Below are 19,882 nucleotides of genomic sequence, written 5' to 3'. Positions count from 1 at the left end.
CCAATAACTAAGTCAACGGCGAAGTACGAACTTTCCTCTTTATATAAAAACATTTTATCAGATCACCGAACGCAGTTTCCTGTTTGAAAATATTAAGAACTATCAATTTGTGCAATGCAATAATATATGTACAGGTGAAAATAAATATAATATATTTTTCAATCAATTATTTGAATTCTTGATTTTATTGATATTTTAGAATAATTATATCAGAAATTGGATAAACTCACAAGTCAACAAATTTAAGTATATTAGTTTAATTTATTTCTAAAACAAATTATTATCTATTTTATATAATATAAAAATGAATAAATAATAATTAATAATTGATCATATTAATTATTTTAAAATAAAATTGTTTTTTCTCGTCTATGTAAGATTATGAATTTTTGGTCATTTTGCATTATTTTTTTTAGTAAATATATGTGTAGTTTTAGGTCTTTAAAATCTTAGCTTTAGTGATGAATTTCTAAATATTCTGATTTCTGTAGCTTTTCTTGTTTCTGGTTTAAACCGTTTTAATTAGTTAGTTTATGATCTTCTAACATTAGCTTAAATAATTATTATCTATTTAACTATTTACGCCAATGTCTAATCAATATTTACATTGTTAAAATACTATTCCTTAAATGTAAACAAACTTTAAGTTCAGTACGTGCCCATCAAGAATTATTTTTTTGTTCTTAATATTTAATATTAATAAAGTAATAACGAAATTAAATCCGGCGTTCTTAATGAAACCCCTATATTACTTTTATCCATTAGTTTATTTACAGATGATTATTTTAAGTATTTTTTAAAACCATTATTCATTTCTGGTAGATTTGGTATTAATTATAAAAAAAATTCAATTGTTTCAAAAAATAAAGGTAATCTGTATAGATATTGTTATTGTATTTTAATTTTAAATTTATAACCATCTCACAAATTCGGTATTCGTCGAAAACATTGAATCCATTATTTTTCGCCATAAAGTTTAAGTTCATATACTCGTATTTTGACAACATTTGATATATAAATAAAAACAGCTTTCATTTATTTAACGATAAAAAAAATTTTTTTTTTTGTTATTTTAAAATTATAAACCGTTGAACTTTCCACCACTGCGCATATTGTTAATGTTTGAAAAACTCATACCTCTTTTTGGTATAAAAATGTAGGATAGAAAATTTATACTAAAAAAGTTTAAATTTATTTTATGTACATATATATTCTATTACTCACTTAAAAATCTTCTACAATATTCCGATGGACCTATCACGTAAACTGTAATAAATGAATAAAAAAACTGCATTATTTGATTCTGTTTCCTTTTTCACTTGATACATCTTATAATATAAATCTTCTTCTTCTTATAATATAAAACCAAAACGAGCTTCTCTTTGTTTCCGCCAGAATGCTCTGGTTTAGTGTACTGGCCAATCGAAAAATTAAAATTTTTTTTAATGCCATCATCGCTTATCTCCCGCCGCCGACGGCCCGTTATCGTATTCGTGCCGTTTTTTCCGCTTTTCGCCTGGTTTTCCGGCCTTCAGAGACCTTTTTCCGTCGCGTTCTCGATGCTACGGCGGAGAGCGGGTCTTTTTCGTCCCGTCCGAGCGCGTTATTTACTCGGCCGAGGCCGTATCCGTCGCCGAGGCAGCCGCCCGTTTTTCTCCGCACAAGTCGGTTTCCGATCGCGCGGAACGCGTCTTTCGCGAGCCGTTCGTCTCCGAATCCCGTCCGTATCCGTTGCCGTCGCGTACGGAAAACCGGAGTACCCTCGGCGTGTTCTCCGGTCTGTTATCGTATCGTCTCGTATACTCCCGTTGCTTTTTCTACGATTCGATAAATCATTTATCTGTAAGGACTAAGGAATACGTGTTGTTTTGTTTTCGGCGTCTCGACCCGCCTCCGCGACGATAGCGTATGAAATACGATTACGCGTATAAAAGAGAAACGTGCGTACCTACCGTTGTTGACGTACGTCAGATATGACGGCTTCTTATTTGTATTATATAAAGACATCGCGAAATCGTTGCTCTTCGGTCGTTGTAATGCCTTTAATCGCATACGATTGGGGGATATCGTGATATGTGTATGTGATAATAAACCGAATATATAGTGAAGACGTATTCGATTAATTAATGTAAAGGAATAGGTACGTTAAAAACACTCTAAACGACAATAAATATGCGATTTACGGTTTCGTGACACGCGAATCGTAAAAATTGTATCGGTTAAACGACGTATAATATAATATTCGTCGCATCTCTAAAACGGTTTATGTGCTCGAAATTCGTTAATAGTTTTCAACTCAAACAATAGTCGATAGGTGTTAGCATTGATTATAGAATAGACAGATAGACAATGGTATAGGGATTTTCGGTGACTAAAATTTTATTTATAATAGCTGCCAATAGGTAGCGTTGTATGAATTAATATTATATTATTAATACTGAGTACTGATGGCAAATAGTGTTAACATATTCTTAGACCGGTTTTTGGCAATGACAGAAAAAGCGATAGGCTTATAAATTACTTTATCGTAGATAAATGATATTTTCCGTGCATCTCACTATCACCACAATATTGTAAAATTATTATTAATTATTATGTTGTGTGGTACACTTGTACGCGACCAAAAAGTAATTATTTATTTTATTACGAAAAATTAATTTATTTTGCAATGCTATGATTCAGTAAAATCTGCTTTGTAAAGAAGTATTATATTACAATTTACATTATACACTACACAAGATTTACCAAATTTTAACAATACAGCAAATTTTTATCCATATCATAGTTTTTATTTTTATTGTATTTTAATACTTAGTGGTTTTTTATAAAATAAAATAAATTATTTTATGTTTAAATTTTAAAAGAAGAAAATCGCAACATCATAAATAATACAATTAATTAAATATTGTTATTATTATTTATAAATAAAATATGCAGTTGTATTTTAATATTGAGTAGGTACATATTGAATATATTAAATTTAGAAACTAACGATAAGTCTGTATGTTTAGCCACGAGGCTCCTACGAATCTGTGGTCGGCCTCGATGACTACACCACCGAAAGATGAACTAGGAATAACCGTGAATAATTGCTTAAAGAGAGGTGACCATACAAAATATAAACATTCGAGTTGTATGTAAAGTATGGATTACACAATTATAATATGACAACGTATAAATTAACGTATCACCAACGACGAAGTGTTGACTGTTTATACAATGATTGATAATAGACTAACAGATATCACAATCACTTTCGTCGTGGTGATAATAATAATAATAAGAATAATAAGAAATAATAATAATAATATTCGACCAAACACGATCTAAACAATCGTGGTACAATTTGTATATATATAAAAATATAAGATATGAAAATAATGACAGTATTTACGTGACTCCGTTCCTATGCCGATGTTGTCGTTGGCAGGTGACCAATTGACGGCGACAGTCAGGCCACTGGTCAGCTGTTTCGTCCTGAGCACGACGGTATAACAACAGGCAACCAAAATAATGATAATAAGATCTGATAGTAGACCACACTTGTAATTCACACACGTCGACCGATCGGTACACAACGGAAGTCGCGTTGTAATGTTATATTAATTTAGCAACAATCGGAACGACAAAGCCTCAATTCTAAACTAAGACCGCAAGACAGTGTATATATATATATTTAAGTTTAGCGGAGTGCGGATGTCGCAACAACGATATATATATATACGGTTCGGAACGCGAGAAGTGTAACCGTTTTGATTTCAAACACAAGAAGACCGACCTATGCGAAGGTAAAAGTCTAAGACGGGCGCACACTTGGACACTTTGACGAAGTTCACAAGACGGTCTGAGGCGGCAACGTGCCGACAACTTGTTACCACGAAGGCGTCGCACGGAGGAGTCACTATTCTTCATGCCGGTGTCTCCGACAACACCCAAAAAATACGCTATTCGAAATTAGTGGCCAATGACCCTATATCACCTGAGATAGGGCAATATCTATACGTAATCTTTACGGCGGTTATAATTCCGTAAAGATACGTGATTGTTAGGGCCGTTGACCTACTAATTCGTTTTTACTGTCGGGCAATCGATTTTAAAATAGCACATAATAGGGTCATCGACCCCAGAAGAGAGGAGTCGCGATTAGGGCGGCATTAATATCTATTTGAAGTTATCGCACTCGATAACTTGCGCGAACACTGTATATTATTATGAAAAACGATTGTCAGTAAAGATAGACCAAAATTACATTATACTGGATTTGTAATAAAATACTAGGTTTAAAGAACAATATTATAATTAAAAATTTAGTAAGAATATTTTCTTTATTATAATTTATAAGATAAACATAAAACAAAGGTAATGTAATTATGTAAATTTATATTTACACATAATTATTAGAATAATAGTAAACTGTGATGTTTATTGGTTCTAAAAAGAACCGTTTTATAAAATTGAAGTAAATAGTACACAAAGTTCTGAAAAAAACTATTAAATGTGAGTCCTATAGAGGACAATTAATACTGCTTCTATTGTTTTATGCAAATAGGTACAATGCCAGAACAAGAAAACATTTATTTCATTTAATTAAATATGGTTAAATATTTTTAATTTTGAAATTTTTGCTAATTTTGAAGTAGTTGAAAATAATTTTGTTTTATTAAATATTTTGCAAATTAAGAGTTATTCAATATGTATATTTTATGATCTATGCAGTTTGTTAATGATTCATCTATCCATTTTTTAACTGTGTTATTATTTTTTACGCGCTCAGTTAGTTGAAATTTTATTTTTTTTTTATGTAAATAGCTTTTATAATTGTTTTCAAAAATATTTAAAATTTTATTTACTACATTGTTTAAACTATTTGATGGTGCTTTAAGCCCATTTTCATTTTCAGTTGAAGTATAATTTTTATTAAGTAAATGCAACTGTTTTTTATCATTTAAGTTTTTATTGACAAATAATTCATTTTGACAGTTGTCACAGTTAAATGTTTTCATACATTTATAACCTAAATATCCTGCAAAGTATGAAATAGAGCAGTGGTCTTCAACCTTTTTGGACTTGCGACCCACATTTTTAGGCCTACATTTTTCGCGACCCACGGAAGCTTTATAAAAAATCGTAAATTGCTTAATGCTTTGCAATAGTACTATTAAAACTGAATAAATAAAAATTACATTTTAATAGGTAGAATGTTATTATTAATTGAAAATGTATAGAATTCATATGAAAATATAAAATAAAATGAAAATATGATACAAAAAATTTAATGTGAACTTTGTCCTTGAGTTTTTTCACATAATAAATTCCATCTTGGCTCAATTTGACTAAGCGCGATCCGTAAATCATTTTCAGTTTCAAGTTTGTTTCTCTTTGATGTTTTCAAATTTGCCATAGTAGAAAATGCCTTTTCACATAAATATGTAGATGGAAATATTAATAAAATTGAGATGGCTTTAGTTGCTAATTCTGCGTAATTTCCCGTGCATAAGTGTGCCCAAAATATTTCTAATGAAGTTTCACAAAACATTTGTTTCAATTTGTTGTTATCACACGATAGCTCAATTAATCGATTTTCAATGTCAGTAGACATATTTACTGTCATTATATCTACTGCGAATGGTTGTTCAATCCACTCATAATTTACACGAATATCCTCAGGAAAATATTGGTTAAATAATTGTTCTAAGTTTGTCAAATGTTCGTTTACTAATTCAGAAATGTCTTCGAACTTGATTGAAGAATCTTCTTCTAAAAACTCACTAACGTTGGTGAAATTATCAATATTTCCAGAAGATACTCGAGCTTTTATAATACGAAGTTTTTTCTTAAATGATTCAATTTTTTTTGTATGATCAAATATGTTAAAAAAATTGCCCTGCATAGACAGATTTAATTCATTGAGTAAGTTGAAAATATCAGCTAAGTATGCCAAAGTAATAATCCATTTTGAATCTTCAAATAAATCTTTGTAGATTGAACTTTTACTATTTAAGAATAAAATTATTTCGTGTCGCAATTCGTAAACTCTTTGAAGACACTTACCTCTTGATAACCAGCGTACTTCGGTGTGTAACAATAGAGATTCATGGAATGAACCCATTTCTAAACAAAGTGTTTTAAATAAACGTGAATTTAATGCATTTGATTTTATATAATTTACAATTTTAACAATTTGTGCTAAGACGTCAGTCAATGTTTTGGGCATTTTGTTTGATGCAAGTGCTTCTCGATGTATAATGCAGTGTGTCCACTTTAAACTTGGAACAATGTCTTTTACTAATTTTATTAGGCCGACGTGTTTTCCAGTCATAGCAGCTGCCCCATCAGTTGTTATAGAAATACAATTTTTTAAATCTACGTTATGGTTAGTAAAAAAGTTCATTAACGTGTCAAAAATGTTTTTTCCAGTAGTTGAAGTTTCAAGTTTTGAGGAGAAGAGTATATCCTCGTGGATTTTGTTGTTATAAAAATACCTTACATGTGTAAGCAAAATCGCTTCGTTTGCATTATCGGTGCTCTCGTCAAGTTGTAAAGAGAATTTCCCTGTTAACCGAGACAAAAGTTGCAATTTTAAATCATTACTAATAAGTGATATACGTCTAGCGACTGTAGTATCAGAGAGAGGAATATTTTTTAATTGGTTTGCAACTTTTTCATTTATCATTTCCGTACACATTTCAATAGCAGCAGGTAATATTAGTTCTTCCCCGACGGTATATGGTTTCAAACATTTTGCAATTCTATACGAGACCAATAACGATGCTTTTAAAGCCGACTGCGAAACTGATGAATGTTTTTTTATAATTTTTTGATTTTTATGAAAGTTAGGTTTTAATGATTCGAAGTACTCTATAGGTTTTTCTTTTAAATTTGGATGTTTTGTATCTAAATGCCTTTTTAATTTTGATGGTTTTAAACTTTTATTTGCGAGCAATTCTCCACAGACTACACATTGTGGTTGAACCAAATTGTTATGATCTCCCATATTAAAAGCACAAAATCCAAATTTTCAATAATTTTCATCATACCTTCGACCAATAAATTCGGATTTCTTTCTTTTACGGGAGTTTTCCTCCGTGTTTGAAGTTGAAGGTACCTGTGACGTTGTCATGTCTTCATGTATATTAATTTGACCACTTTTCCGAATTACAAATTTATCCATTTTATTAAATAATTTACTGAGTAAATTTTACTCTATTAAATAACGAAATAATATTAACGTAAAGTTGGCGAAATAAACGAAAAATCCTTTTTACGGATACGTAAATACGACTAAAATAATAACGCGACTAACATTTATTATATTTCGTCTTTAAACACAGCAACAACATCGATAATATTCGTAGATTATGGGACTCTAACGATAACAATGTATATTAATTCTATAAATAACACAGTATATTCGTTAATTCTTATCTCAATATCTTACTACGTACAATCATACCAGTGTAATATGAAATATTATGATTATACCGTATTTAGTATTACATAATACGTATTATATAATAGAATATAGAATAACAATAAATTATAAAATATTGTTGATACATAATACACAACATACACTACTATTTTTAAACTGTATTTTCATTTATTAAATTTCTAAATGTAATTATTAAAAAAATATTTTTTTACCTTTTATAATTTTAAAAATTTTATTTTTATTTTAAAAAGAAGACTTATCGCGACCCAAAAATGGGTCGCGACCCACCGGTTGAAGACCACTGAAATAGAACAATCTTCCAAAGTAATACCATTATTTATATTTTCATTAATAGAATCCTCATCAGATGATATAGGAGAGAGAAAAATAAATTAAAAATACTTTCTGTGTCAGAATAAGAAGACAATGTTAAATTGTTAGAATCTATTTTATTTTGATATTTCACCGGGTTAAGTATTATAGGATTTTCATCTCCTATGGTTGCTCACAATTTGTACCTTTAGATGTACATAAAGAAAAAATACTATTACTTCTTATAGAAGTCCTAATTGTTCTGGCTGTTGGATTTTTATTATAACCACCCATTTGTTGAAAAATACTAAATAGATTTTCTAATATATCCTGATTTAATCTATTAGTCATTAAAAATACAATGTTATGAGCTTTGTCTTCTTCGAAAAATTGCAACACGTCATTAATTGTCTGTGTGAAACCTTTAAAACAAGGAGGTTGAGTTAATTTTCCTTTTTTTAATTTTTGAAAATTTGTAAAATATTCTGGCTTTTTTTAAGAAATTGTGTACAGTACCTGATTCAGTTAATGCACATAGATATGGATTTTGGCTATATAAAGATCTGCTATTAAGACAATCGAATAAATGATTGATAAATTCAATAAAATCTGCAGTATTTAAAGAAGTGTTACTTTGAAGTTGTCCAGTTTGTATTCAAATTCGATCGTTGCTGACATAGAATGGCTCAATAATTTTGCTGCTAATTTAACATTCATTTTTTGAAAAGAATTTGGATAAATATGTGCATCTGTTATTTTGACGAGACACCTACTCTTGAGATTTTTTTTATCTAACTCGTATGTTTTTTTTATGTTATCAAATGAAATTATATTGCCATCACCTTTTATAAAAGAAGCTTCAATTAAATTATTTCTAACACTTTTAAGTAAATGTGGCACATCAAATAAAGAAAATATTTTATTGATATCAATAAGAAAATAAGACCTATCTTCGGAAACATTTAATGATTTTAAAGTACTTTCATTGTTTGTGCCTTGATCACATACTATAATTTTTGTACACAATCCAACTTCAAATAATTTTTTAAGAACATCTTGTTAAATTTTTTTAAATGTTTTTGTTTACTCCAGAATGGGAAAGAAAATATGCAATTGGAATTTTCCACTGAGAATAAATACCTCTGGCCATAAATAGTAAATACTAGAATACAGTTAGCACTTTTATTGGTCCTTCCATAATGACTCAAGTCCTCAAAACCTTCAATAAAATCAAATTCTTTTGAATATTCTACAAATTCTTTTATATACATCTCATAAAAACAAACATAGCACACTTTTTCTTTATAATCAGATGACTCAAATTTTTTTTGAAGATGACTTAAAAATAATTTACTAAAACATAGTAAAAACTTTGATTTACCAATCCAATAACGAATAGTAGATGGTCTTGGTAAATTTACTTTCTGAGAACGTAAAAATTTATATGCTGCTGAAGATTTATAGTATAAATTTAAAGCTAATTGTTTTTCATTTAATGTCCACGGACGACGCTTATCTTTTAATTGCATAGTCACTATTGCCTTAGAATTTATAGAAGAAAAATTATGCATCTTTATTAAATTTTTAAAATTATAACGAGAACTAAGATTATTTTTTTTTTTAATTTTGAAATATGAACTATTTATTATGAATTATTTTGTTTTTTTGTTGTAATTTTTGCTTTAAATTCAATTTTCTAAGAGTATCTATTTCAATTGAATCAAGTTTTCTTTTTAAATTGGGGCTAGGCATGTGTATTATATTTGTTATTTTAGCTTTTTGAGTAGAAGAAAGTAAAGAAGGGGGACTTGGGAAAACTAACTCTACCATATTTGATTTTGAATGTGTATATGTTTTAGTTGGAGTTGATATTTTAATAAATTCTTGTTCAGGTTTATGATTTTCATTTAAGTTTGAAGATGTACATGGCTGTTGCTCAGATTTATTATTATAATTATAGGGAATTGCAGTGTTAGTTAAACAGTTTTTTTATTAGAAAAATTTGTAAAACTTTCAGGTGGGAAATGCTCTTGATAAATGTACCTATTATGCAGTTTTTTGGGTTCAATCGAAAATAGACTTGTGTTTCCTGTGAAGATAAATCAAATATCAAATAAATAACATTATACTTTTTGGAATTTAAGTTAGAAGTAATAATGTTTTATAATTATATAATCTTATATTTTCAAGACAATTTAAACTATCGAGATAAATCAAAATTATAATTTTTTTACCATATTTCAACTTTAAAGATTAGTTAATAAAATATTAAAATTTATTTAAATAAAAAATCATTAATTTATATTTTCATTCCAATTATTTATATTGTTACTTTTAAAGGGATAACATTTAAAATAAAATACCAATAAATTATGTACTTAGCACAACATTTTCTTTAACATTATAAAAAAAATAATTAATTATTTATTTACCTGAATTTAACATCCAAACTTCTCTTCTCTCGTCGTTTGGAAAACGATAAAGTCGTAATTTAGGAAAAAAATTCTTCGACTTGTCACAATTCACATACTGACATTTATTGCCAAACATTTTCAGATAATTTTATACTCAAAACAATGAAAATTATTTTTTGTATAAAAGACTGATCACATAGATCTCAGTAAGAGTTGGTAACCCAAAAATTGTCTCTCACAAAAAAGAAACGACTAAACAGTAAACAGTAAACAGCAGTCAATTGGATATTTAACGATATCGGATATGCGATAACGAATTATGAAATAATATATTTTAATCAATAATAATACAAGGAATTCTATTATAATTTTCATTTCTTTTGAACATATATTCTATTTTTAGAACGACAACTATTGTACTCTCGCTCTTCCTCACCATACTATGGTAGTGGTACCACCACCTTGAATCTGGACACCCACTGCTTTGCTTACCTACCTATGAGAGGGTACACCACCTTTGCATCACTTCTACACTAGCGCTTACCTACCGGTTGCATCATAAACAAACCACTACAATAGCGCGTTTAGCAGTTGTATCATTTTCTGCACTAGCGCTCCATAGTGGCTGCATTATATGAATGGTCACCAAATATTAACATTAAATTGTCTATCTGTCTATTCTATAATCAATGGTGTTAGGATAGGTTCCCCAATGTTAGGTAGGCAGGTTCGAATTCCGTTCCGGACGTAATTCGGGTGGTTCTATTAGAAAAACTGCATATACGGATATTTTGCATTTTTTTTTTTCATTTAATTCGATCATTTTAAATATTTGTATGTCAATTAATTGCTATTTTCGTTTTGATATCCAATCTTACACTACTACTCATAAAATATTTTTCAAATTTTATAAATGATTTGATCTCACATATTTAATTTTATATTGCTTGATTGATGATGACAAAATATATTATATTATTATATTATTATAATATACAAAATAGTATTCAATTATTCATTTTTTAAATAGATTAAAGATAGATTATTGTATTCAATAAATATATATATTTATATATTATATGTGTATATGTTACACATTAAAACTTATTATGTTATATATACTTAATTAAAAATAAAAACCAATTAAAGTTATTGCTAACAGTCTGCACAATTCAAATGTACATATTATGTGATTTGAAACTTATATTATAGCCTGAGAACATTCTATTGATGACAATATAGTTGTTTCACTCAGTTTTGACCGTGAATTCGTTATTTTATACGTTTAGTCTTTCAGTTGTTTACATTTGAAAGGTACATGGGGAAAACGGTAGTAGTACATTTTTTTTTTTTGATTTTAAAATATTTTGTCATCACAGAAAGTGCATAATATTTCTTTTCGTTATCTAACTATCTATAAAATATCAAAAAAAAAAATTAAATATTATGTATAGATATTTGATCTTCAACTCGCTAACGTTTGACATGTATTTTCCGTAATAGGTTTAAAATCTCCCCTTTGCGACTACCTGGGAGGTTTAAACGCGTTTAACTGGATTTTCAATGGTGATAGCTTGAAGATCGAGAACTCGATTCGACTTCAACTTTTTTTCGTACAGAACAGCATAACGCTTTTGACGTCAGGAGGTATAACATTCCGCCGTAATCGAATTGCCGGTCAGGAATCGATGTTCACTGGACGATGACTGATACCTAGACACTAAATTGCTGTTTTCGGAATGTATTTATTTATTTTCCATGCACAAAAGCACAGGGCAAGCTACGGGACAAGGTGTATTACACCTGTGAATTTAATGAAATGATCGACCACTAGACGCTCGAATTGGACTTTTTTATACTTTTATTATTAATAACGCGTTTAAAACCGCCAAAGTGTATAACCACTAAATCAGAGGTACCAACAAATGTCTCAAACGTCGTTATCACTGATTTCGCCTACTAGACTTTTAACTGCGGTATTCTAAAGTCCTGTCTCCGACCTAGGAAATTCACTTCAAACGATTTTCAGCTACCTAGGGTATTCACATACAGCGAGTTTCACCGATGATAGTAATAAATATAAAAAATAAAAACAAAGAGTATCTACACTACATGCAGATACATCGATACATGTGTTTGTCTTGTTTCTATTGAACACAGTTGACATAAGAATCAAAAGAATTATTTTTATTGTCAATACAATTATTATACAACGGTTAATGTTATTACGATCACATGCCACCGCGATTCCGATAACGTTCGTATAATCGCTAATTTCGGGGAACCGGTTCCCACCAATCGCCGCACACACAAACGCACATGCATTACATTAAACGCTAATGACGTCATGGTAACATTCTCGGTTTCGCACAAATTAACAGAATGACCCTCAGCCATGAAACATAAACATGTCAAAATACAATCACAAGTATAAGTTCAACACGTTTTAAACAAATTTTATCATTAATTTGTACAAATACTTATAAAAACTGAAACATTTTAAGAATGATACTTACGTTGAGGTTTAAATAGTTCACATTCATGGTAGTAATAATATACATGATCTGTTCAAAAATTATAAATATTATAATCTATATATTAGTTTTCTTATTTTTAACAGTATTTTTAAAAATATGTGTCAAATTCTATGTGATAATAATGTAATACAAATGCTTTCATCAATGACGAATTAATAAAATTAGGATTTTTGTTATCTGGATAAAATAATTACTCTTTATTTAATTATTCTTTAAATATACCTATTTATATCGTCTATAGAATATTATAATAAGTTATTAAAAATGTTTGCCTGACTGTAGTTTGGTATACAGTTGATAGTTGTAAAAAACAACAGTTTTCTTAACCAACAGAATTCTGATTAGTTGAATAATTTAAAACTTTGGCTAAGATATATAAAAGATAACTATGTCTGTAGCGATTATAAAAATGTATTAAATAACAGGTATTTGTCCAATATGCTATCTACAAGCCCGGATTAATGGGGGGGGGGGGCAGGAAGGGCCAAGTCCCCGGGGCCCACGTGTGTTAAGGGCCCATAGTTTTCTCGGTTTAAAATTACATTAAATGATAATTTGTACTTTTTATAGTACCTACAAAAATATTTTTATTTTTTTTTTGTTTGAGCTAACAGTCGATGGGGCCCGTCGACAGTGTTTACCACCAATAGTATGGTAAGTGGGGAAACATAGCGTCATAGCCATGTTTGTGTTTGTTGGGAATAGGCATATATTTTGATATTACTGTATTTAAAAATAGAATTGGGAAAATTTGTTTATGTGACTGTCTCGGTCATGGATACTTATAATTTAGATACCTATCGACTAAACCTGTTTACATAAACAAAACTTAATTTTATGTGTAAATATATATTTTAATAAAAATATAATATATTTTTAATATTTTTATCCTCATCAATCGTTATCATTAGAGAGCGGATTTTTAGGTTTTTACATATTTTTATTGGTTTTATGAAGCTTTATGAGAGTGAAAAATGTGGACGACTTATCCATCACAGAGTTCGTAGGAAAAAAATTATTTAGCATATTAAAGCATATTTTTGACTTAAGAGAATATTTAGCCTATTTTTCATATTTAAGAATATATTCTATTATTGTTCATAAAAAATCATATTATACATGATTAATCTATTGATTTGTGATATTTTCCAGCAACCATTTTGTCTAGGAAAAAAAATTATTTTATATAAGAATGATAAAAATTAAAAATCATCCAATTATCTACTTGTTTGTAATCAAATTGGTAATGATGATCATTCTGTTACTCTTAATTCATAATTGTACTTACGATCTTATAATAACGTGATAAGTAAAGAGCGGATTTTTAGGTTCTTAAAAGCTTAAAATATGATGCTAATATGTTCTAAAAAAAACCCTAAAATATTCTCTTAATATTCCTTAAACTTGTAAATATGCAGACAATATGATTTGACTTTTTTCCAAAATAATTCAATAAAAACAATAAATAACTTATGTACCATTCCTTTTTGGTAACATATAAAATATTTAATTATAAAAAATAAAACAAAATAGTTTAATAAAAACAATACATAACTTGCATGGCCTTTAGTAACAGTTAAGTTATTTCACTATAAAACATAAATCAGTTCATACTTAGTTACCTTTATAAATATAATGAAATATTTATAAAAATAAAATAAAATTAATAAAAACAAAATTAGTTCATACTTAGTTACCTACTAAACTATATCACCATCAGTCGTAAATACTGTATCATTTGTTTTATTATACGACTTTATCCACTGTTTATATAAATATTTAAAAAAATAATAAAAATGAATATTACAAATTTAACTAAATCGTCAGACATTAAAGTTAAAATGATAAACAATATAAAAGTAAAAATAGATTTATTATTAGAAATCATTCTTATCACGTTATTATAAGATCGTAAGTACAATCATGGATTAAGAGTAACAGAATGATCACCATTACCAATTTGATTACAAACAAGTAGATAATTGGATGATTTTTAATTTTTATCATTCTTTTATAAAATAATTTTTTTTCCTAGAAAAAATTGTTGCTGGAAAATATCACAAATCGATAAATTAATAATGTATAATATGATTTTTTATGAACAATAATAGAATATATTTTAAAATATGAAAAATAGGCTAAATATTCTCTTAAGTCCAAAATATGCTTTAATATGCTAAATACATTTTTTCCTATAAGTCGTCCACATTTTTCACTCTAATAAAGCTGCATAAAACCAATAAAAATATGTAAAAACCTAAAAATCTGCTCTCTAGTGATAAGAATGATTTCTAATAATAAATCTATTTTTACTTTTATATTGTTTATCATTTTAATTTTAATGTCTGACGATTTAGTTAAATTTGTAATATTCATTTTTATTATTTTTTTAAATATTTATATAAACAGTGGATAAAGTCGTATAATAAAACAAATGATACAGTATTTACGACTGATGGTGATATAGTTTAGTAGGTAACTAAGTATGAACTAATTTTGTTTTTATTAATTTTATTTTATTTTTATAAATATTTCATTATATTTATAAAGGTAACTAAATATGAACTGATTTATGTTTTATAGTGAAATAACTTAACTGTTACTAAAGGCCATGCAAGTTATGTATTGTTTTTATTAAACTATTTTGTTTTTATATAATATATTTCATTATATTCATAAACCTATGAACTGTTTTGTATTTTTTATAGTTAAATATTTTATATGTTACCAAAAAGGAATGGTACATAAGTTATTTATTGTTTTAATTGAATTATTTTGGAAAAAAAACAAATCATATTATCTGCATATTTACAAGTTTAAGGAATATTTAGAGAATATTTTAGGCTGTTTTTAGAACATATTAGCATCATATTTTAAGCTTTTAAGAACCTAAAAATCTGCTCTTTAGTTAACATACTTAAATAAAAATGTTTAAATTTGTTTTATTATATAATTTTATAATTTTAAAGAATTGTTTTTATTGACGGGGGCCCACAACCATATATTGGCCCCTGAAGCTCTTGAACCGGGCTTGACTAATCTACCTTAAATATTTTATCTACTGTAATTTTATTATAGTTTAGTATGATATATACCGTATGCTGTATATTATACATACTTTATCATTTTGCAATTAAGATTTAAGATTAAGCTTTTTTTGTAAACCCAAATCATATTATATTTATATTTTATACCTTAGTAAGTTAGGAAGTTTAGTAGGTATACCTTTATATTATACCTGTTTAGTGTGTGTTTGTGAGTTGTGTCGATTATATACGTGGTTTAACTGTGATTTATTTATTATTAAATATTATTTAATAATTATCATTATGAGTTTGTCAAATTTAGTTATTTATATCGACACATAATTCAAAATGAAGAGGTACGCAAACATTTTTTAAGTGTACGTGGTTAATTACCAATCGACCAAACTTGTAAAAAAATTTAAAACCAAGCAATTTGTGGTGGTGAATTAAAAAAAGTTCTGAAAAATAGTTGAAAACGTGATTCGGATTATCATATTTCACCAACGTAAAATGATGGTAGATAGAATATTTACAGTAGCATACTAAACCATCAAACGTGCGGTAGATAGGCATATTGGACGAGTACCAAATAACATACCAATTAAATAACATTTTTCGAATAGTGAATGGTAATTCTTTTCTTTAATTTTCTAAAAAAATACGTAAAACACAATTAATATTTGATTTGTAATATTTGAAATAATATATTAAAATTTGAAGAAGCTATAACATTTAAAAAAAAAAGAATTTTCTCCATAATCATTATGACATAGTTTCAAAGAATAAAATGATGCTTATTTACAAGTAGCAGACTATGAGTTAAGATCACATTATTACTCATTATTCAAATGCCTACCTAAAGATAACAACATCTTCTTTTGTTTAACTTGCATTGTGTGAAACTTGTTTATAATCGATAATGATTAATATCTTGTTTTTCTAATGCCTTACTAGCAATGATTATATACAGACATAAAGTGTTTCGCTGCGACCAATCTTACGATATTATGGCAGTTGTTTGCCGCCACTCGCACGAGTAATAGGCGGAATATAACCAATTTAATTAAGTATAAAATAATAATAATAATAATAATAAAACACACCATAGTTTTTGTTATAGGGAACACAGTCCCACAATATTAACAATATATTGAATAAGAATACTATTGTGGTAATTTATTTGTACTTATTATATTTTTAATATTTTTATTATTATTATATAGCTCGCCGCGTTTACCTGCCGATGTTCGTTTGGTTGTGCGAAGATATCGATTATTGATAAGCTACAGACCCGGACGATCGGCGCGGTATCGCACGAGCTTTGCAATAATTAGTGTAGTGGCGACCGCGGACTGAATTATATGACGTTTTCGTTACCTGGTAAAATATAGTTTATTCTTGACAATATTATATTTTTATTTCTTTTTTATTTAAATTATATCCTTTTTCATACGCTTCGGCGCGACAGTACCTCTCACTGTTTCTTGTGCTACACTATTACTAAATAATAAAATGTATAAAAAGGGCGCCCCAAAAAAAAATATGTATCAAAATCATTATAAAATTAAAATTATAAATAAATATACAACGGTACATAAAATATCTACACAAACGTAATAAAGATAATAAACACGATTACAGGTTTAATAATAATATTGCTATCGGACCGGGGTCAAGCACTTAAAGTCGGCGCACTTGACTGGATGACGACGATTAAGACTCTCTATGCCACTGGATACCAACCACGCATATTGTGACGGACATCTTTCCGTGTGTTGCGGGGTCGACCAGTTCTTCCGGGTTACCCCGGAGACACTCAGCCCCTATATATAACCGCGAGGTTATCTCTTCCGGGCGGTAGACCCGGATGACTCCGGTGGTCCTGCCCGGGGCGCCGCCTCACCACGGGCGCCATAATGAGTGACCGCCGCAGCCAGGGCCAGACGGATTATCGCCTGAGTCAAATCCCTTCTACTAAGGCGGTACTTCCACAACCACCATGAGTCCTTCCTCAAGTGTGTCTTCCCCGTTGCGGGCGAGCGCGTGTCCCCGGTGAGTCTACGCGGCCGTGCGCCTCGGGTCCGACACCCCCGGAGCGTCGAGGCGCTATTAGCAAGCCGACTCGACGGGGCTTACTCCGAGTCCCGTGGTACGAGGTTGAACCCGGCGTTCAGGCCCTCGCAACTGCCATGTCCGCAAGCAGGTCGATCGGGGCACCGCTGTGTGTACCGCGACGACACCCTTTTAGTGCGTACGGTTTTGTTCTTTATCGACAGATTGCCGGCTCTGCCGGTGCCTCTCCCGTATCAAGCCCCGAGCCAGTTGAACACGTGCACGTGCTTCACCCGAAGGGTGGTCTGGCCCCTCAAGTTCGAGCTCTCAGTCTAGGCAAGAATTAATTCATAGGAAATGAGGGCACCCAATTCTCCCCACGAGATGTCCCATCCGTCCCGCGTCCGTGCAAGGCGGGCATTCAGTCCGTCCCGTGAGGTATCCCGTGCCTCACTCCCGGCTAGGTAGGTCTTAGTACGGAGGGCGTTCGACGATCCTGTGGGGGCGCCGTCTTAGGGCCCTTGATCCGGCTATCGGGTCCCGCTTCGCCTGCCACTATCCGGTACTTCGCAGGCTTTCGCCCCGCCGCCATCAATGACAGCGACGGTCGTTTCGGCTAGGCCCACTCGGACGATTTGTGCCCGCATGGATAGGGGAGACTGTCCACATGTCTCCGGGCTGGATACGAGCCCCGCCCCGGTGGTGGTCTACAGGACCGAGGAGAAAATGATAAATTTCATTCAAATTAACGCCGGCCGAGGAAAGGCGGCCACGCACCAGATAGATAAACTTCTAGTAGATTTAGCCATAGACGTTGCGCTAATCCAAGAGCCTGCGACCGATGGTACGAGGATCTACCTGTTAGACAGGCATCCTCTTAGGGTAATCGCGGCGGGACGATGGCCGAAGGCTGCCGTTGTTGTCGCGAACCCGGCCATAGGAGTCCTCGCTCTTAGACATCTCTGTACCCCCCATTTGGCCGCGGCCACGCTCACGGTGGGACAAGTCAGCTTTCACGGTGGTATCTTCATTCAGTTTCGATCCACCACACGCTGACGCGCTCGGGTCCGTCCTGGACCAGATCCGGCGGCGCCGTGCTGGTTCAGTGATGGCACAAGGTTTCCACGGTGGTGGGCATGATGAAGTCTGACGACCAAAGAAGTAATCGAATTGATAAGTAAAGTGCCCGTCCGCCGAACCCAGCGACCAATCAGGTTCTTCGATGAAGGCAGAGGGTCGCCACCGGGACGCTACTTGCGTCGCTTATTGGAGCGTAGGTGACGGACCAGCTTTATACCCGACTGGACATTAAGGATCACAACGTAATCAGCTTTAAATTTGCGTGCAGCCAGAACGCCCTTTCGTCACGGTACGCGTACGGAACGATATTTATGAAACACTGATTAAATCATTCCGTAAGACCCCAAAAGCACGTTAGCACGGTCAGCCGAGCTGGCGTCTTGCTGTAGATCTCAGAACGCACTCGAAGTGCTGCAAACGGTTTGATACCCACGAACGGCCATGGTCAACGGTTGAAACCGCTTTGTGAACTTCGACTGGTAGTTATTTCGACAGCCAGATGCTGGAAGCGCACCATGCAGAACGCGTCGAAAGAGAGCCATGGGTGATATTGCACACTCAAGCGGAGATATAATCTGCCTGCTTGTGAGCACGGTGGCCTTGCGTCTTCGTTGGCCGCAACGAGGAGCCCTGGGACCGTCTATAAATGGCTAAACCGGGAACACGCCTTGAAGAAATTACCAGTGTCCATCGTGGACGAACATTACGTGCTCAAGCTTAGAGAGACCGGCAGGAGAGACTTCTCGACAACTGGTCCCCGAGATAGCGACGCAACAGAGACCGCAGAAAGTAAGGAACCAGAGAACGGCGTTTATGTGGTAGATTGAGTCCGTATTACCTGGGCTTAGTCCACGTTCGACCCAGTTAACCGTGCACGGTCGTTGAGGTAAGAGATGCCATATGGCGGATGAAACATGCAAGGCCCGCCTGACGGGATCATTGCAGGAATTCGGTGCGCGTGAAGGTCCTGAACCAATTACGTTTGCGTTCAAAACTCACTGGCAATACATGCACCGAACGAAGTACCGT

At 31.6% G+C, this 19,882-nt stretch overlaps 1 long non-coding RNA gene across 1 annotated transcript; it reads right to left on the bottom strand.

The window, feature by feature from the left end:
• Positions 1 to 1,219: 1,219 nt before the first annotated feature.
• On the bottom strand, positions 1,220 to 16,354 carry LOC112603989. Its single transcript, XR_003115196.1, has 3 exons — positions 16,320 to 16,354; positions 12,675 to 12,722; positions 1,220 to 1,266 (listed from the first exon to the last, which is right to left on the bottom strand). It is a non-coding gene; the product is annotated as an uncharacterized LOC112603989 (long non-coding RNA).
• Positions 16,355 to 19,882: the final 3,528 nt, after the last annotated feature.

This window comes from Melanaphis sacchari, unplaced genomic scaffold (assembly GCF_002803265.2).
Source record: "Melanaphis sacchari strain LSU unplaced genomic scaffold, SCAv2.0 Contig1170_pilon_pilon, whole genome shotgun sequence".
Lineage (NCBI taxonomy): Eukaryota > Metazoa > Arthropoda > Insecta > Hemiptera > Aphididae > Melanaphis > Melanaphis sacchari.
This window is presented reverse-complemented; position numbering and strand designations above follow the sequence as displayed.